The sequence below is a fragment of the Macrotis lagotis genome, chromosome 1, assembly GCF_037893015.1.
Source record: "Macrotis lagotis isolate mMagLag1 chromosome 1, bilby.v1.9.chrom.fasta, whole genome shotgun sequence".
Classification (NCBI taxonomy): domain Eukaryota; kingdom Metazoa; phylum Chordata; class Mammalia; order Peramelemorphia; family Peramelidae; genus Macrotis; species Macrotis lagotis.
The window spans coordinates 921,985,218-921,994,946 of NC_133658.1; the positions used below are offsets into that span (position 1 = coordinate 921,985,218).

General features: G+C 34.1%; 1 pseudogene; it reads right to left on the bottom strand.

Moving 5' to 3' along the window:
• Window positions 1-1,651: 1,651 nt before the first annotated feature.
• LOC141509443 (olfactory receptor 14C36-like) lies at window positions 1,652-2,771 on the bottom strand (annotated as a pseudogene).
• Window positions 2,772-9,729: the final 6,958 nt, after the last annotated feature.

A 9,729-nucleotide genomic window follows, 5' to 3' on the forward strand; every position in this document is an offset into this window, starting at 1 on the left:
CAATTAATTATTCTTGATCTGTTGACCTGAATACAAAGATTCAACTGAAAAATACATCATTTGGTTTTATGCCATATGTACTCATTATTTTTGCAGAATAAACTCCACTGGATTTAATATGAGGGCATTTCCCTGAAGGGAGAAAAAAAACTTTCTTTTTTTCCCATTCTACCACAGAAAAGAATTCATAATATAGTAAATGGTGCTTTTAAAAATCAGTCCATTTTTAATATCCAGTTCCTCCAAATAGTCAAAAAAAAATACCTTGAAGTTATTCTTTCATTTTTCTCTCAGCTCATTATTATCATATCTATCCCTTAGATAACTAATTGGTTGATAGAAAGGCATTGTGGACCTTCACACTTCAGATAGACATCACTGATTAGTTTTCTGAATGAAATATATTTTTTATTTCTTTTTTTGATGGTGCCATCATTTTCTCTGAAATACCATCCACAAATAATAAGATAACTTTCATTTTTCCATCTGATTTTATTCTGAAATTTTGGACCAGAATTTATTACCATTCTTAGCAAGGCAGGGTGTTACCATATATTACAATTGTCTCTTTGTGATATATATTCCAGTCACTTTTCTTGGGGTAAAGTGAATTTGCACATTTTCTAGAGGACTGGTATTGAAAATTTTTGATACTCATGCTTGAGAGAATTGTCCTGGGTAATATAGCTAGTAAGTTAGTGAAGACATTTGAACACAAGTAATCCTAATTCCAGGGATAGTACTCTATCCACTCTAAAAGCTAAGTGTCCCAAGTATTGAATTTTTTCTTTGTAATGCCATTTCTTTTGAAGTTTTCCTGATTTGTATTTTAACAATATATACCATTCTCAGGTTCTATCCCACATTATCTGGGTGGTAATATCAATACTCTTTCTTCCTATATAATATTAGAGATTCATCCTTTCATTTTATCGTTTTTTTTACTTTCACTATATTTTTTCTTTTGCTCTTAATTTTTCCTTGTGAATTCATGGTTTATCCATATCTGTATGTTTTTGATTTTCTAGTCTTTTGGGAAATAGTATGATATAATGCAGGAAAAAAGCAGTGAATTTAGTCAGAGGACCTGGTGGAATACAGGATGGCTAAAGTCATATGAGTCTTACATTGCTCCTTGGAGTTCCTTATTCAGTATTTAAAAAGAACAGTTTGGATTTCAACACTAAAAATGACTATTTCCATATAAAAGATAGATGGCATTGTTGTTCAGTAATTTTAATCATGTCTGATTCTATTTTATCTCATTTGGAGTTTTCTTCACAAAAATACAGGAGTAACTATTTTGATGTTATATGTAATATGAATCACGATTCCATATTAGATAAAATTAAAAATTCAGCTTGTTATTTTTTTAAAAAAGAAAGGCATTAAGGCCTTTGAATCATATTTGGCATAGAATACTTATCTATATATCATAAGTAATTTTGCCAAAAATATTAGAAAAAAGGGATGATATTATTTTGAATTCCTGAATATGCACCAAAATAATTATGCAAGTGATATTAATTATATCAATGGCAACTCTAGGGACTTTCTTTACATTTAGGTCAGTGATTCAGCTGTTTCTATCAAGGTGTAAAGAATAAGAAGAAGAAGAAGAATCTCATAACATCACAAACAAAAATATGTCTTAATGGAAGTTTTCACTTATGGATGAGTTAGGTTCAACAATATTGAGATGAAATGTTTCATTACTTAGCACAAACTGTCTTTTCGTTACTAATCTTATAGCCTCTTTTATCTGCTTATTCTGTAGGCTGTATATTATGGGGTTCAAAAACAGTGGTATTATGGAATAGAATATTGAAAGGACTACTGTTTTAATGGATCCCGAATCTGAAGTTGGTTGTAAGTACCCATAACAACCAGAAAAAAGGAACAAAGATATGACAATGATGTGGGGGATACAAGTAGAAAAGGCTTTTTTTCTTTGCTGTTCTTTGATTGGAAATCTCAACATAGTGGAAAATATTCTAACATAAGATGCAGTGATAAGGGCAAAGCAGCCAGCCCCTATCACCAGAGCAGAGGCAAGTAAGGACAACATATTGCTAAATGTCTCTGAGCAAGAGATCTTGAGCAGAGAGGGGATATCACAAAAGAACTGATGGATGACATTGGGCTGGTAGAAAGACAATCGAAATGTGTAACCAGTATGGAAGCCTGAATAAAAAAGGCCAGTGGCCAGGCATGTTAAAGTCATCTTCATGCAGACACTGGGACTCATGATTGCTGTGTAATGAAGTGGGTGGCAGATGGTGACATAGCGATCATGGGCCATGACAGTGAGCAAAGTAAATTCAAAATATGCCAAGAAAAAGCAAAAATATCTGTTCTGTGCATTCAGAAACTGAAATAACCCAGTTGTTCACCAGGGTATTAATGGATGCTGAGGGGAATAGTGACTGATATGTAACAGGCATCCACAAAGGATAGATTCTTAAGGAAAAAGTACATGGGAGTATGGAGTCTGCTGTCAAAGGTGGTGATGATGACAATGAGGAGATTCCCTATCAAGCCCACTAAATAAAGGAAAAAGAAAATCAAAGCATATAAGATTTGAAGCTCTTGGTTGTCAGAAAAGCCCATAAGGAAAAATTCAGTCATGATGATGGTAAAGTTAATGACCTAAGGAGCCAAAAAGAAAAATAAACAATTCATTGAACAGAAGTTATTATGGATGTACTAAGTGTAAAGAGGCAAAATCATTATTTCATCTTTATCCTTACCACAAAAGACATGGGACCCATCTTCCTGGCTGTGAGACTCTGGTTAAGTCTAATTATCCATCCAGGAAAAAAACTCTCAAAGAGTTATATGAGAAGTACAGAACTGTACTGTTAAAGAATATTTATGCAGTTGGAACAATTCCATTATAGCATTTGATTTGCTAATAGGACAGGAGAAAATGACAGATCTAAGAAGGAAAGTGAGATATTGATGCATATTTGCAGTTCTTGTGAAATGATTCAACAATTCTGTAGAGCAATTTAGATCCACACCCAAAGGGATAAACCATGCCCTACTCTTTGACCAATGGTGCCACTGCTAGAGTTATATTACAAAAAAGATAAAATACAGGAAGAAGAGAATTTGTATGTATAGGGATATATATTGCAGCTCTCTTCTGGTGGCAGGGAGCAGGAAATTGAGGGGATGCCCATCAATTTGGGATTTACTGGATAGGTTGTGGTATGTGATTGAGAAGAAATGCAGAAAGATCATCTGTGAAAGTCTGGCTTTCCTCAAAAATTCTGTGACCTAAGAGAACTCTTAAGGAGTTCTGAATACAGATTGAAGTAAGCTATTATTTTCAGTTTATTTTTCTTGAGGTTTCTCTTTTTTGGGGGGGAAGGATTGTTATGTTTACTTTTACAACACGACTATTGAGGTGATATTTTTCACAACTGCATAATATCTAGTACCTCCTCTTGGTGAGGAGGTTTGGGGTGGGAGGAAGGTAGAGAATTTGGAACTCAAGGTTTTGGAAGTGAACGCTGAAACCTGTTTTTGCATGTAACTGGGGAAAATAAAATATTAAAAAGATAAAAGTTATATCAAATAAAGAAAATGATTTTTCTGCATCTAGAAGTTCCAACTATTAAATATATTAGTGCTGAAAGTAATGGGTACAAAGTAATGTCACAATTGACAATATATTGTATACCTTTTTTCTTAAAGCATGTTTATTATCTGTGAGTCAGTACATCAATGGAGATAATTTGACTAGGGCAGAATGAAAATGATTATTTTTAATTTTAAAGCTCTCTGAAATGTGGTCTTAGTCAATTATTGCATGCCTTTCCCATGGTTATCTTGTCTTTTTGAATATCAATAAATAAATTAGAAGAGAGAGAGGCAGAAATTAAAAAAAACAAAAAATAATTTAAAAATTTCAAACACGTTTCCTTTTGCTGGTAGTGGAGAAAGGAATTATATATTTTTTTCTTCTACCACTTCCCTTTGCACATTTTCCCACTGACTAAAAGCAAAAAGAAAATTAGTGAATGGTAGAGATACATGCAAGAATATATTTCTCCATATGGTTTCGGGAGGATGATGAAGTCTGCTGATTTGGTCTGCTGTTTCTCTTTGATCATCTGAATAGTGTCTCTTCATCTAACTTTCATCTTAGCTGATTACTGGCTACCATGATCTCAGTGCTTTGGTTTTCTTCCATTTGGAGTCATGAGGCAACCAAAAGGAGAGGTCTATTATTCCCAGATCTTTTGTCTCATGTGGAATGGCATTCAAGGGAGCACACTGTCCTGATACATTCCCTTTCTCTTATGCCTCAAAGAAAAGAAAGTCTATAAGATTTCTCTCAAAGAAAGTCTATAAGATTAAAGATTTAGGACACTGCTCAATTCTTACACAGATATCTCTTGGTCATTAATTCTCCCTGAAAACATGTTTTAAATGAAATGAAGTATGTCCTGACATAGGAGCAAAATTTTGATTATGATAAAATACAAACATCTGTACATAGATACATACTCGCAAACATACATAGGAATAGGCATATATATATAATTTTATTTTCAATTTTGAATTATGTATTATTTTATTCATCCCTCTACAATGAGAGAGGGGAAGTGCATATATATATATATATATATATATATATATATATATATATATATATATACATATGTTTAAAACAAATGATTGCATTAGCTATGAAAGAGGTAAAGGAAGGAAGGAAGGAAGGAAGGAAGGAAGGAAGGAAGGAAGGAAGGAAGGAAGGAAGGAAGGAAGGAAGGAAGGAAGGAAGAAAGGAAGGAAGGAAGGAAGGAAGGAAGGAAGGAAGGAAGGAAGGAAGGAAGGAAGGAAGGAAGGAAGGAAAAAGAAATAAGAAAGGAAGGAGGGAAAGAGAAAGAAAGAAAGAAAGAAAGAAAGAAAGAAAGAAAGAAAGAAAGAAAGAAAGGAAGGAAGGAAGGAAGGAAGGAAGAAAGAAAGAAAGAAAGAAAGAAAGAAGAAAAGAAAAGAAAAGAAAAGAAAAGAAAAGAAAAGAAAAGAAAAGAAAAGAAAAGAAAAGAAAAGAAAAGAAAAGAAAAGAGAAAAGAAAAGAAAGAAGGAGAGAAGGAAAATGGGAGGGAAAATGGGAGGGAAGATGGGGGAAATAAGGGAGAGAAGAGAAAACAGAAGAGAAAAATGGGAACATAATTCCACTTAAATTTATTGTATCTTACCTGAATAAGGCAACAGTTCTTACTTTACTGTCTACTGTCTGAGATGCACAAAGATGCTATTATTGAATCATTTTTTCCCCTGCAAAAGAGTTGTAGAATTCACCCAACTCATGCTAAATTAGTGGGAAATGGCAGTGTTTCCATTGTTGCCTAGTCACCATAGTTCTATTGTCCTTCATGGAAAAGCATCTTTTCCCTCAATTTTCCCAATTATATTTGTAGTTGAAGATGGACAGCATATTTGTTAGGATGGCCCCATAGACCATTCCTTGCCTCTCCTTGGGGACTGTGTCCCTGCTCTTCAACTAAATACAGAGAAGCAAAATCATTGCCCTGATATAACTTTCTCTGGGTAGGAAAAAACCTACCTGCCAAATAGTCATCTGGTTAGTACGAGGTTGGAACTCAAGAAATATTAATTAATATCCATGTGTGCAAATATATATCATTGCTATAGGGTTTATTATTTCTCAGTTTCCCTCAAAAGAATCAAGTAAGCCCTCATTAAGCATTCTTCAAAGGGCAGAAATGGAGAAATTGAAGTATTCTAAGAAGTAAGTTGATTAATTAGCTCACTTGATATAGATACTATAGCAATAGCTATGAATTGGTCTGAAATATATATATATATATAATATTCTATATAAAATGTTTTAAAATACATTTTATTTTTGCATCACATTTGATTCCAAAGAACTCCTGAATCACATTTTTTTGCTTCTCTTTACAAGGGAGAAAGTACTTAAGGATACCTATGAATAAAATAATGACATCTGACAGATTGGAAAGTATTTGAAAACCATAACACTCTCCTTCTACCAAGATAATAGGGTGTACTCTATGTAATTCACTTGTTCTCTGGTATCTTACTGTTCTTTTGTGTTTGTCATATGATCTTAGAGAAAAGCTGTATTTTCATGATTTGATTTTTTTTAATCATACCATCAAAATCAACTTTAATCCCCACCCTCTTTCTAAGCTCTTTATAATGATGAATAAACTGACAGTGAATATAGGATCAGCCCTAGAGTCAGGAGGACCTGAGTAGAACTCTGGTCACAGACACTTCTTAGCTGTTTTACTCTAGGTAAGTCACTTAACCCTGATTCCCTCAAATCCAGGGCCCTGTCTGGTCATTCTGGTACATATCTGGTCACTGGACCCAGATGCTCTGTTGAAGAAAGGGAGGAGGCTGGTGACTTAGCACAGTCTCTCTCCCTCCTCTCCCTACTCCCTCTTCTCTCCGATCTAATTCCTGTGCTTGTTACGTTATCACCTCCTCAGTGTCTTGGTTTTCTTCAAGAACAAAGGAGAATCATCATCAACTGAACTAAAAAGATACAGTTCTCATCAATTACAGATAACATCTCACTTTGTAGGAATAAAAATTTGAATTACACTTTTCCTCTTTACTTTTTTAAATAGCTTTTGTGTTTTGTCTTTGAAGATTTTATTTTGTGTTCAATTCTGTTCTTTTCATCAGAAAATTTTAAGGCCTATCGTTAAGGCTCAATTTTCCTTGAGAGATGATTAGTTTCTGATCTAAACTCTTTTGCCTTTTTAGACATTATAGTAGAGACCCTCTGATCAATTCCTGTTAAATATGCTGAGACCTATATAACCTTGGTTCCGGGTCCTTTATATTTGTGTTGTTTGTTTCTAAATGACTAGTATTTTTTCCTTGACCTGATCATTCTGGAAATTTGGCTACATTATTGCTTTGGGCTTTCATTCTGCAATGTCTTTCAGGAAGTGATCAGTGCATTCTTTCAATGATTATTTTACCTTTTAATTCTAGGATATCAGGACAATATTCATTGATAATTCCTTGAATTATATTATCCAGGCTCTCTGTTTTCATCATGGCTTTCATGAAGTCCAATAATTCTTTTTTTTTTTTAGTTTTTGCAAGACAATGGGGTTAAGTGGCTTGGCCAAGGCCACACAACTAGGTAATTATTAAGTGTCTGAGGCCAGATTTGAACTCAGGTAATTCTGACTCCAGGGCCAGTGCTCTATCCACTGAGTCACCTAGCCACCCCTAGTCCAATAATTCTTAAATTATTCCTCCTAGATTTATTTTCCTGATCAGCTGTTTTCCAATGAGATATTGTATATTTTCTTCTATTTTTTCATTCTCTTGATTTTATTGGATTGATTCTTGAGGTCTGTTGCAATCATTAGCCTCAGCTTTTTATTTTCTTTTGTATCTTTTTTTTATCTAATTTGAGCAATTCTATTTTTAAAGTAGTTGTTTAAATCAGTCAATTCCTGGGCTTCCTTTGCTGAACTGTTGACTTCCTTTTTTCATAATTCTCCTGTCTAGGTCTCTTTTCTTTCCCCAGTTTTTTCCAAACTCTTTTAATTGATTTTTAAATTCTTTTTTAGCTCTTCAAGAAGGCTTTTTGGACCTGAGACCAATCCGTACACCTCTTGAGTCTTCATGTATATGCATTTTGCCATTGTCTCCTTCTGAGTTCACCTTTGGATTTTCTCTGTTATTATAGTTGCTTTCTCTGGTTTGGGCTCTTTTTTGTTTTTTATTATTTTTTGTTGTCATTTGTTCACTTTTTAAAATTTGAGTTCTACTCCAGGGTCACAAGAGTCAATATCTGAAGCTTCTTTTGCTTAGAACAGGGGTTTGATCATTGACTTTCCTTGATGGGAACTTAGCTGATGGTGACTTACTGCAACAAGATGGCTAGACCTGATTTCTGTTGTGGGATGATTCCAAGGCTCACAATATGCCTTATCTGATGTGGGTGGATTCTTCAGAGATGGTGTGCCATGCCACTGACCTGTTGACCTGGGATCAAATGGCTTTAATTGGTGATCTATGCTGTGGCTAAGAGCCTGTTACTGTCTTGCCCACACCCCACTTGTACTGGGATGCATTTCCTTTTCACCCAAGTGAGAAAGACCTTTCCTGAAGTCTTGAAATTGTCTTAAACTGGAAAATTGCTTCATTCCAGCTTTTTTTCTAGCTTCTGTCACTCTAGAATCTAGAAGTTTGATTTAATATTGTTTCTTCTGGAAAGGGCTCAGGAAATTACTGACTTCTCTCTACCATCTTGGCTCCACTCCCCTACAACATATTTACTTGGTATAACTTCTTAATATAGAAATTTACTTAATATAAGAATTGTTCCACTATGTTCCTTTTGTTTGACAGAGCTGCTATGTATGTTCTCATATCTTCACTTTTATAATTGATGTGTTTAAGGTATATGTCCATTAATGTCTCAAAGCATTAAAAGCTACAATTTAATGATTTTTCCTGAAAATTCTAAATTGATTTCTAAAAAGTTTGAAACATGCATAACTCCACCAAAAGTAGAAAATGTGTCTCACTACTCCCCTCCCTCCATCATTTCCAATATTGTCTTTTGTGAATTTTTATCTACCTTCATTGATATAATGTTCTGTCTATAATTCATTAGGTGTTATGTGTGTCCCTGGGTAAGTCATTTTACTTATTGCTCTAGGAAGCTCTTTAAAGAGTATAAGTGATAGAGAAAGCATTGATAAACAGTGGTAGGGGAAATTTCCTGACACTGCAGATTTGTTAATCTATGGAATCACAATTTCATCCAGACTCTATCACTGCCATGACCAACTATCCCAATTTTTAGAGTGTGTTATACTTGATGTTATGTATTTTATAAAGTTATTCTTATAGTAATTAATTGGTGTCACGAAATATATCATATCTTCTCTGATTTCAAAAAGTAGTAATGAAACATATCAAGAATACAGTGCTCTTTTCTGAGTTCTTGTTTATCTTTCATTATGAAGTGATGTCTTGACTTGCATATGAATCATATTTAAATGAAGATGAGTTGCACAAAGTCATCAACTTCATTTTTCTCTTCCAGATTAAATGAGGTTCAGAAGAAAGGGAAAAAAAAGTAAAGATGAATGGACCTTCATGCCATTGGAACAAATTGTACTCATTCATCCATTCTGCTGGGGGAAATCTTCAGGGCTTATGGTAGACAGTCTCCTAACTAACCAAGATGTTTAAACGATACTCAGTATGGTTTGGTCCAATCCATTTTTGATGCACTTTTTAAAAACAAAATAAGAAACACAAAATAAGAAAAAATATTGTCATGTTTGCAGGGCAACAAAAGAGGATTCATGACATAAAACAATAAATTTCCATTTCAAGAAAGCCAGTGTAAAAGTATTAGACATTGTGTTCAAAATTATCCATCTTTTCTTTGGTTCCTTGCAGGTTTTCTTTTGTTCTCTGCTATGTACAGTTTCTTTTGTGTTTTTTCCTTCCATCACCCCAGGAAGACTGCATACTCACATACACACATATATTTCATATCTATGTGTGTATACCCCATGCACACATATATATGATGTTAATCCTTCCTTCTCAAAGAAGACTGTGACATTAGATTTGAGTGAGGTCACACAGTAAGTGCCAAATGTCTGAGGTCAAATTTGAACTCAGGTCCTCCTAATTTCAGTGCTAGTCTTCTATCTACTGCTCCATTTGGCCACC